The sequence below is a fragment of the Pinus tabuliformis genome, chromosome 7 (assembly GCF_031772625.1).
Source record: "Pinus tabuliformis cultivar Carrire ecotype Pingquan chromosome 7, CPIR1, whole genome shotgun sequence".
In the NCBI taxonomy this organism is placed as follows: domain Eukaryota; kingdom Viridiplantae; phylum Streptophyta; class Pinopsida; order Pinales; family Pinaceae; genus Pinus; species Pinus tabuliformis.
The window spans coordinates 14,604,312-14,613,241 of NC_142293.1; the positions used below are offsets into that span (position 1 = coordinate 14,604,312).

Below are 8,930 nucleotides of genomic sequence, written 5' to 3' on the forward strand. Positions count from 1 at the left end.
TGATTTCCTCCCCTTGTAGAGACATGTCTTCCATGGCTTTTACCAGTTTATTTGGGTCATCAGAAGTTTATGCAGGGGGTATTATAGGTGTAGAAACTCTCACTGTGGTTGTTGTAGCTGTTGTTGTTGTAGTTGATGTAGAAGCTCCTATTTGCACTATGGTTGCAAGGGGTACTGCATCAAGTGGGATAATAGCTAGTCATGCACTCTGTTCTTTCTCTTTGATCATCTTGTCCATTTCTGTTTCCATGTCCCTTATCTGTGCATTTTTCTCCATAATTAATCTGAGCATATCTTATTTTCGGCTCTCTGTTTCCCCTACTTATTTTGCTTGAGGATCCTTGGTTGCTGACATTTTTAATTGTTTTCTAAGTGTTGTTATGTCAACATTCTTCTTCTTGATTATTTCTGTTATCACTAAAAATTCTGTTGACTAAATTGTTCAGACTAGCTAAGGACAAAGTGTTTCAGCAGCGCATGAATCCTTTAGCAGTTTCGCAGCGCAACCTGTTTTAGTGATTTCGTAGCGAAAACACTGACCTTGCACTGGCTGCGCTGCGAAATTGGGAAATGACAGATATTTAAGGTGAATTGATGGAAACACTGCAGGAAACGAGGTTTATCAAACTGTTATATGTGGGCCTGTACTCCATTGAAGGAAGAGGATGATATGGTTCGTTTGCAATATGCATATTCTCATTGTTGTCACTTCATTGTTTCTGGCAAACGCTGGGGTTATAGCTTATGAGATTTCTGATTATATTGTCACTTCATACTGAGGAGATCATGGGACCTGTATTATTCCTTGCAGACTTGCCGTTGTCTACATATGCTTTGAAGGGGAACATTCCAGTGGTAGTTCTACTTTCTCACAGCTATTGTGGCAGGTTCTCATGATCACCAACGGAGGTCCATCAAAACTCTGTTTTATACCCAAGTCTCAAAATCGTGGTCCTTTTCGAAACCAATGCTCGATCAGAATCGGTTTATGAGAAGGTTGTCTTTGCAGCTCTTTATGACACATGGAAAGTTTCTGAGGGAGGATATATTGCTAATGTACATGTGCTGAGTGTTAATTAACTATTAGAATCGACTCTGGACACGGCATGTGGCAAGTAGTATATTCACCTCGACTACTCATGTACCTTACACCCAAATGACAAGCCAGCATGAAGCTCTTGTAACTTTCCTTTTTCCCTTTTACCAACGATTACACTTGTCAGGCTACATATTATCCTCGCCATCCTTTCAGTGTGTTGTCCGCTACCCGAATTCTTCAAAATCCAACTGGAATTGAAAACCGACTTCACAGAAGAAATCAAGAAACTAGGGCTCAACCGAGACTCTAGAGCGTTCACAGGCTTGAATCACTGTTTCGTGCATCAGTTGGAATTCTTTCTGGCATTTCATGTGGAAGTTTTCTTCACTGCATTCGATTTCTTTGTTCGTTGTGATCGCAGCAGAAAAAGAATGGGGAAGTGGAGACTGGTGATCCATCAAAGTTACATCAAGAAAGCGAAGAAGCGGGAGAAGGGGCATGTCATAGTTCAGCAGAGTCTCGAGGAACTTGTCGAGGATATGACCAAATTTCAGGACTTTGTGCATTGGCCCTCATACCGGCGCCCCCCTGCATTACAAAGTGCTTCCTTTCCATAGAGTTATCAAAGGTTTTATAATACAAGGTGGAGACATTTCAGTTCAAAATGGTACAGGGGGTGAATCAATATATGGATTAAAGTTTGATGATGAAAACGTTCAACTGAAACATGAGCGCAGAGGAATGTTGTCAATGGCAAACTCTGGACCTAATACAAATGTCTCTCAATTTTTCATCACAACAACAAGGACTTCCCATCTGGATGGAAAGCGTGTTGTCTTTGGGAAGGTAATTAAAGGCATGGGAGTTGTGCGTGGCAATGAGCATACTCCCACAGAAAGTAGTGACCGCCCTTCTCTAGATGTGGTAATTTCAGATTGTGGGGAGATCCAGAAGGATCAGATGATGGAATAGCTAATTTCTTCAAAGATGGAGATTTGTATCCAGACTGGCCAGCTGATCTTGATGAGAAATCTGCAGAAATTTCATGGTGGATGAATGCAGTAGATTCTGCGAAATGTTTTGGGAATGAAAATTACAAGAAAGGGGATTATAAGATGGCTTTAAGAAAATACAGAAAGGCATTGCGCTATCTTGACATTTGCTGGGAGAAAAAAGGCCGTGATGAAGTTGATATAAATGATGAAGTGCACTACCTGATTCGAGATCTGGTGATGCATATGCATGAACAGGAGCAAGACCTAAAGAATAACATTATTGGTTTTCTTACCAACATATCGGTCCCTGGAGCAGCAGTGACTGTTTGAACCAATAGAATGACATATGAATAAAGTTGCATCACCAAAGGTTGAACGGATCACTGTATAGGTCCTTCTATTGGTTCTGTTTGTTGCTTGTCGTTAGAATTCATGTTGGGTTTTCATTAGTGGCTGTTTGGAGGACACTGACATGAATACAGTCATCAATTACAACTACAGGATACCAATCATATTCATAAGCAGAGCTATGATTTTATGATGTTCGATCTTCTTTAAAATGATGATGATGATGGATCAATGATAATGCGGCAGTACATGACATCATTACAACACCCATACTACAACTGCAATGAAATTAAGTGAAAGTTATGTTTTGCAAGAACCTGTACCAGCCCCAGTGTTATGCAGAATATAGTAATGTTGTAAAGAGGAGGTTCAGTAATGAAGACTGTGAAGTGGAGCGAGCCCTGGTTTTGTAGGCCTGGGGAAGTAGATCAAGATAAGAAAATCAGAGTGTTACCTTCCTCATGCCACATTCTAGGATGTGTTTCAAGGTCCACGTTCTTCATAGTAGCATTGATATTGAACAAGTAACAAGAGAAACTACAGGTCAATTTGTTTTCTTTCTATTGAAAGTTGCAGCTTTAGAGGTGGTACGAAGGACTTCTGAAGCAAAATTTCCAGTAGTATGGAGGGGTATACAAGGACTTGGGTTGCTTAAATGCCCACCTTTTAGCTGGTTGCAGAGGTGGACTCCATTCAGACTTCTTGCTAAGAGCACACAGGAATTCTCAAGGCCAGTGTTGTTTTTTTCAATTGCTACCACATTTCTGGGTCAGTCCAAGGATTGTGACTTGTCTGCAGATTCTCAAGCAAATCATTTACCAACTACAGATTCATTTGCTACGGAACAAATAGAGGTTGTTAACAGCAGTTTCGTAGCGCGCTACGAAACTGCTGTAGGTGGTGATTTTAAACGCAGAGCATCTATTGTGATACTGTGAGCGAGATTTGTGGGAGAGAGACATCTGTCTATCAATATCACCTACAGCACATCAGAAACATGGCATCATTCCATACCTGGGGTTATTAAAAGAGCTGGGACATGTTGCTGAACTTTCGAAGGATGGTAGGACACAGGGACCTTAAAAATAGGTGTTTTGATTCTGATGATAAATGATCCATCAACGCTAACAGGTATCCAAAGTCAGCGTTCCTTGCATCTTTAGCTCAGCTATCTCAGCCTAACTGAAGGAGGACAGCTGTCAAGGATCCAAGAAGAATCAAGCATACGAGGAGAATGGAATTAGTGTTTTAGTTTGATTAGGATTTTGTGTAATTACAGTTCAGCACTTTGTAATTAATGAATTAGTTAAATAGCATGTAGGAGTAGTTAATAGGGCCTTCGAGCTCGCTCTAGAGAGGGAAGAATGTATTCCTATAAATGGATCAAATTAGGATGTAATAGGGGTTGGAAATTTTATACAAAAACAGAGTTTTATTTGGGCCAATGTAAAAGACTTATTACAGTAATAGTAAAACAGCTGTTGTTTCTTCTCAAGATTCTCAATGGATTATATTGTTCAAATGTGATGGTGGTTTATTCTCTTAATGTTCTTTTACAGCCTTGTTACAGCATAATCACTCAGAATTCATGTTTAATGCTCTGACTTCCTGTATGCTTGGCACGCTGTGGTTTATGTAAAGTATGTTTGAACATATGATGCAAAGAGCCTTGACTTCCATGAAATGACTGTGCTTTTGTTTACTAAATGTGTGAGACTCCATAGCCCAATGAAGACTAATTTGATATGTGTCCAACCAGCTTTGTTTTCATAAATGTGTGAAGAGTTAGCCATCTGTTGTTGTGATTGATTTTTATCAAAAGTCTGTGAGAGAGCCCTCTCTGACTAAGGAGGCTAATCCTTAGTCTAAAGTCTGGTTGAAAGAGTTACATGAAATCTTGCTTGGCTGCAGCCCTTAGTACTGATTTTGTGATAACATTTTGGTGCGTCTGCCGGGAGTCGAATGATTACTCATTCCCGAAGTTTTAAGATTGAATTTCTGAAGGTAGCAGGAGTTCAAAGTGGTTTTCGAGGCTGCAAAACTACCTTGGCGACTCCATTGTTGAAGAATTCGAAATTCATAGGTTCATGGTGATTCCACTGGAGTTATGAAGGACCCAGAAGCTGCCATTCTTAGTTCAAGGTATGCATGCATAGATTTCTCAGGAATTCATGGTTTCCCAAATCATTGTCCCAAAGATGCATATTTTCTAAGGAATGGTCCCAAATTCAACGGAGAAGATTTGAGTTTAACCTTGAAGCATATATCAGATTTTTGTGAATTTTTAGAGCTTCTTAGAGTTAAACATGAGGATGTTTGTATAAGGTTATTCTATGATTCACTTCAAGGGAAATGCAAACAGTGGGTTGAATGCTTTCCTGCCAAATCCATTAAGTCATTTCAAGACCTTTGGCTCATGTTTTTGGAGGAATGGATAGATAGGTCAGAGTTGGTGGCAGACTCTCCCTCAGTTGCAGATTTTAAGCAATGGAATAATGATTATAGCAAAGAATAAACAAATGAAAATTTTTCTTTGTCCTTGTCCTCATATCTAAAATCCTTTGACTACAAGGCAGAGGATAAGATGAAATTTTTTGATGAATTTGTCAAAGACATTGAGAAAGAAATTGAAGGTTTAGAAGGACAAATTTAGGCATACAGTTTTCATGATCATGATCATTATTCTCAGAAGTTTTCTATGGCAGAACGCAAGGAGACTATGCTGGTTCCTTTCTCTTTCACGATTGAGGAACTGAACACTGTGGTTGAAGATCAGTTTGCACAGCTGGAAAGTTACAAGGAAAAACAAGCTGATCATGTGTTCTGGGATCCTATAGCTGATTACATGGAAGAGTTTTACTCTCCAGTGTTTCAGTTTTCCTATAAAGATCAGAGGCAGTTTCAGTGGCAGCGGTCATCACACTGTCAGATTGGCTCTGAACTCCAATGCGGTCAAAGAAATCAAATATCAGATAAAGCAGAGGATTGGCTACATTGGAAATTTCATATTGATTGAGCAGAAGGAAATTGAAATTGTTAGGGTAGGTAGGTAGGTAAATTGCAAATAAGCTCAAGGTTGACTGAGCATTTATTTTTCAGTAGATGTAGTTTTCTTTCTCCTACAGTCATGCTGGTCAGGCAAATTTCTGTTTGTCAAATAAATTTTATAAGGCACTGGAACTGCAGGTTCTTAGTGTACCACAAGGGCACACTATCCCAAGTGGAGCCACTGTTATCACTAAAAATTCTGTTGACTAAATTGTTCAGACTAGCTAAGGACAAAGTGTTTCAGCAGCGCATGAATCCTTTAGCAGTTTCGCAGCGCAACCTGTTTTAGTGATTTCGTAGCGAAAACACTGACCTTGCACTGGCTGCGCTGCGAAATTGGGAAATGACAGATATTTAAGGTGAATTGATGGAAACACTGCAGGAAACGAGGTTTATCAAACTGTTATATGTGGGCTTGTACTCCATTGAAGGAAGAGGATGATATGGTTCGTTTGCAATATGCATATTCTCATTGTTGTCACTTCATTGTTTCTGGCAAACGCTGGGGTTATAGCTTATGAGATTTCTGATTATATTGTCACTTCATACTGAGGAGATCATGGGACCTGTATTATTCCTTGCAGACTTGCCATTGTCTGCATATGCTTTGAAGGGGAACATTCCAGTGGTAGTTCTACTTTCTCACAGCTGTTGTGGCAGGTTCTCATGATCACCAACGGAGGTCCATCAAAACTCTGTTTTATACCCAAGTCTCAAAATCGTGGTCCTTTTTGAAACCAATGCTCGATCAGAATCGGTTTATGAGAAGGTTGTCTTTGCAGCTCTTTATGACACATGGCAAGTTTCTGAGGGAGGATATATTGCTAATGTACATGTGCTGAGTGTTAATTAACTATTAGAATCGACTCTGGACACGGCATGTGGCAAGTAGTATATTCACCTCGACTACTCATGTACCTTACACCCAAATGACAAGCCAGCGTGAAGCTCTTGTAACTTTCCTTTTTCCCTTTTACCAACGATTACACTTGTCAGGCTACATATTATCCTCGCCATCCTTTCGGTGTGTTGTCCGCTACCCGAATTCTTCAAAATCCAACTGGAATTGAAAACTGACTTCACAGAAGAAATCAAGAAACTAGGGCTCAACCGAGACTCTAGAGCGTTCACAGGCTTGAATCACTGTTTCGTGCATCAGTTGGAATTCTTTCTGGCATTTCGTGTGGAAGTTTTCTTCACTGCATTCGATTTCTTTGTTCGTTGTGATCGCAGCAGAAAAAGAATGGGGAAGTGGAGACTGGTGATCCATCAAAGTTACATCAAGAAAGCGGAGAAGCGGGAGAAGGGGCATGTCATAGTTCAGCAGAGTCTCGAGGAACTTGTCGAGGATATGACCAAATTTCAGGACTTTGTGCATTGGCCCTCATACCGGCGCCCCCCTGCATTACAAAGTGCTTCCTTTCCATAGAGTTATCAAAGGTTTTATAATACAAGGTGGAGACATTTCAGTTCAAAATGGTACAGGGGGTGAATCAATATATGGATTAAAGTTTGATGATGAAAACGTTCAACTGAAACATGAGCGCAGAGGAATGTTGTCAATGGCAAACTCTGGACCTAATACAAATGTCTCTCAATTTTTCATCACAACAACAAGGACTTCCCATCTGGATGGAAAGCGTGTTGTCTTTGGGAAGGTAATTAAAGGCATGGGAGTTGTGCGTGGCAATGAGCATACTCCCACAGAAAGTAGTGACCGCCCTTCTCTAGATGTGGTAATTTCAGATTGTGGGGAGATCCCAGAAGGATCAGATGATGGAATAGCTAATTTCTTCAAAGATGGAGATTTGTATCCAAACTGGCCAGCTGATCTTGATGAGAAATCTGCAGAAATTTCATGGTGGATGAATGCAGTAGATTCTGCGAAATGTTTTGGGAATGAAAATTACAAGAAAGGGGATTATAAGATGGCTTTAAGAAAATACAGAAAGGCATTGCGCTATCTTGACATTTGCTGGGAGAAAAAAGGTCGTGATGAAGTTGATATAAATGATGAAGTGCACTACCTGATTCGAGATCTGGTGATGCATATGCATGAACAGGAGCAAGACCTAAAGAATAACATTATTGGTTTTCTTACCAACATATCGGTCCCTGGAGCAGCAGTGACTGTTTGAACCAATAGAATGACATATGAATAAAGTTGCATCACCAAAGGTTGAACGAATCACTGTATAGGTCCTTCTATTGGTTCTGTTTGTTGCTTGTCGTTAGAATTCATGTTGGGTTTTCATTAGTGGCTGTTTGTAGGACACTGACATGAATACAGTCATCAATTACAACTACAGGATACCAATCATATTCATAAGCAGAGCTATGATTTTATGATGTTCGATCTTCTTTAAAATGATGATGATGATGGATCAATGATAATGCGGCAGTACATGACATCATTACAACACCCATACTACAACTGCAATGAAATTAAGTGAAAGTTATGTTTTGCAAGAACCTGTACCAGCCCCAGTGTTATGCAGAATATAGTAATGTTGTAAAGAGGAGGTTCAGTAATGAAGACTGTGAAGTGGAGCGAGCCCTGGTTTTGTAGGCCTGGGGAAGTAGATCAAGATAAGAAAATCAGAGTGTTACCTTCCTCATGCCACATTCTACGATGTGTTTCAAGGTCCACGTTCTTCATAGTAGCATTGATATTGAACAAGTAACAAGAGAAACTACAGGTCAATTTGTTTTCTTTCTATTGAAAGTTGCAGCTTTAGAGGTGGTACGAAGGACTTCTGAAGAAAAATTTCCAGTAGTATGGAGGGGTATACAAGGACTTGGGTTGCTTAAATGCCCACCTTTTAGCTGGTTGCAGAGGTGGACTCCATTCAGACTTCTTGCTAAGAGCACACAGGAATTCTCAAGGCCAGTGTTGTTTTTTTTTTTTTTTTCAATTGCTACCACATTTCTGGGTCAGTCGAAGGATTTTGACTTGTCTGCAGATTCTCAAGCAAATCATTTACCAACTACAGATTCATTTGCTACGGAACAAATAGAGGTTGTTAACAGCAGTTTCGTAGCGCGCTACGAAACTGCTGTAGGTGGTGATTTTAAACGCAGAGCAGCTATTGTGATACTGTGAGCGAGATTTGTGGGAGAGAGACATCTGTCTATCAATATCACCTACAGCACATCAGAAACATGGCAGCATTCCATACCTGGGGTTATTAAAAGAGCTGGGACATGTTGCTGAACTTTCGAAGGATGGTAGGACACAGGGACCTTAAAAATAGGTGTTTTGATCCTGATGATAAATGATCCATCAGCGCTAACAGGTATCCAAAGTCAGCGTTCCTTGCATCTTTAGCTCAGCTATCTCAGCCTAACTGAAGGAGGACAGCTGTCAAGGATCCAAGAAGAATCAAGCATACGAGGAGAATGGAATTAGTGTTTTAGTTTGATTAGGATTTTGTGTAATTACAGTTCAGCACTTTGTAATTAATGAATTAGTTAAATAGCATGTAGGAGTAGTTAATAGG

The 8,930-nt window shown here is 40.0% G+C and overlaps 2 pseudogenes; both read left to right on the plus strand.

The window, feature by feature from the left end:
* The first annotated feature begins 23 nt into the window (after positions 1-23).
* On the plus strand, positions 24-2,364 carry LOC149244900 (peptidyl-prolyl cis-trans isomerase CYP40 pseudogene; annotated as a pseudogene).
* A 494-nt stretch (positions 2,365-2,858) lies between these two features.
* On the plus strand, positions 2,859-7,568 carry LOC149244901 (peptidyl-prolyl cis-trans isomerase CYP40 pseudogene; annotated as a pseudogene).
* The last annotated feature ends 1,362 nt before the right edge of the window (positions 7,569-8,930 follow it).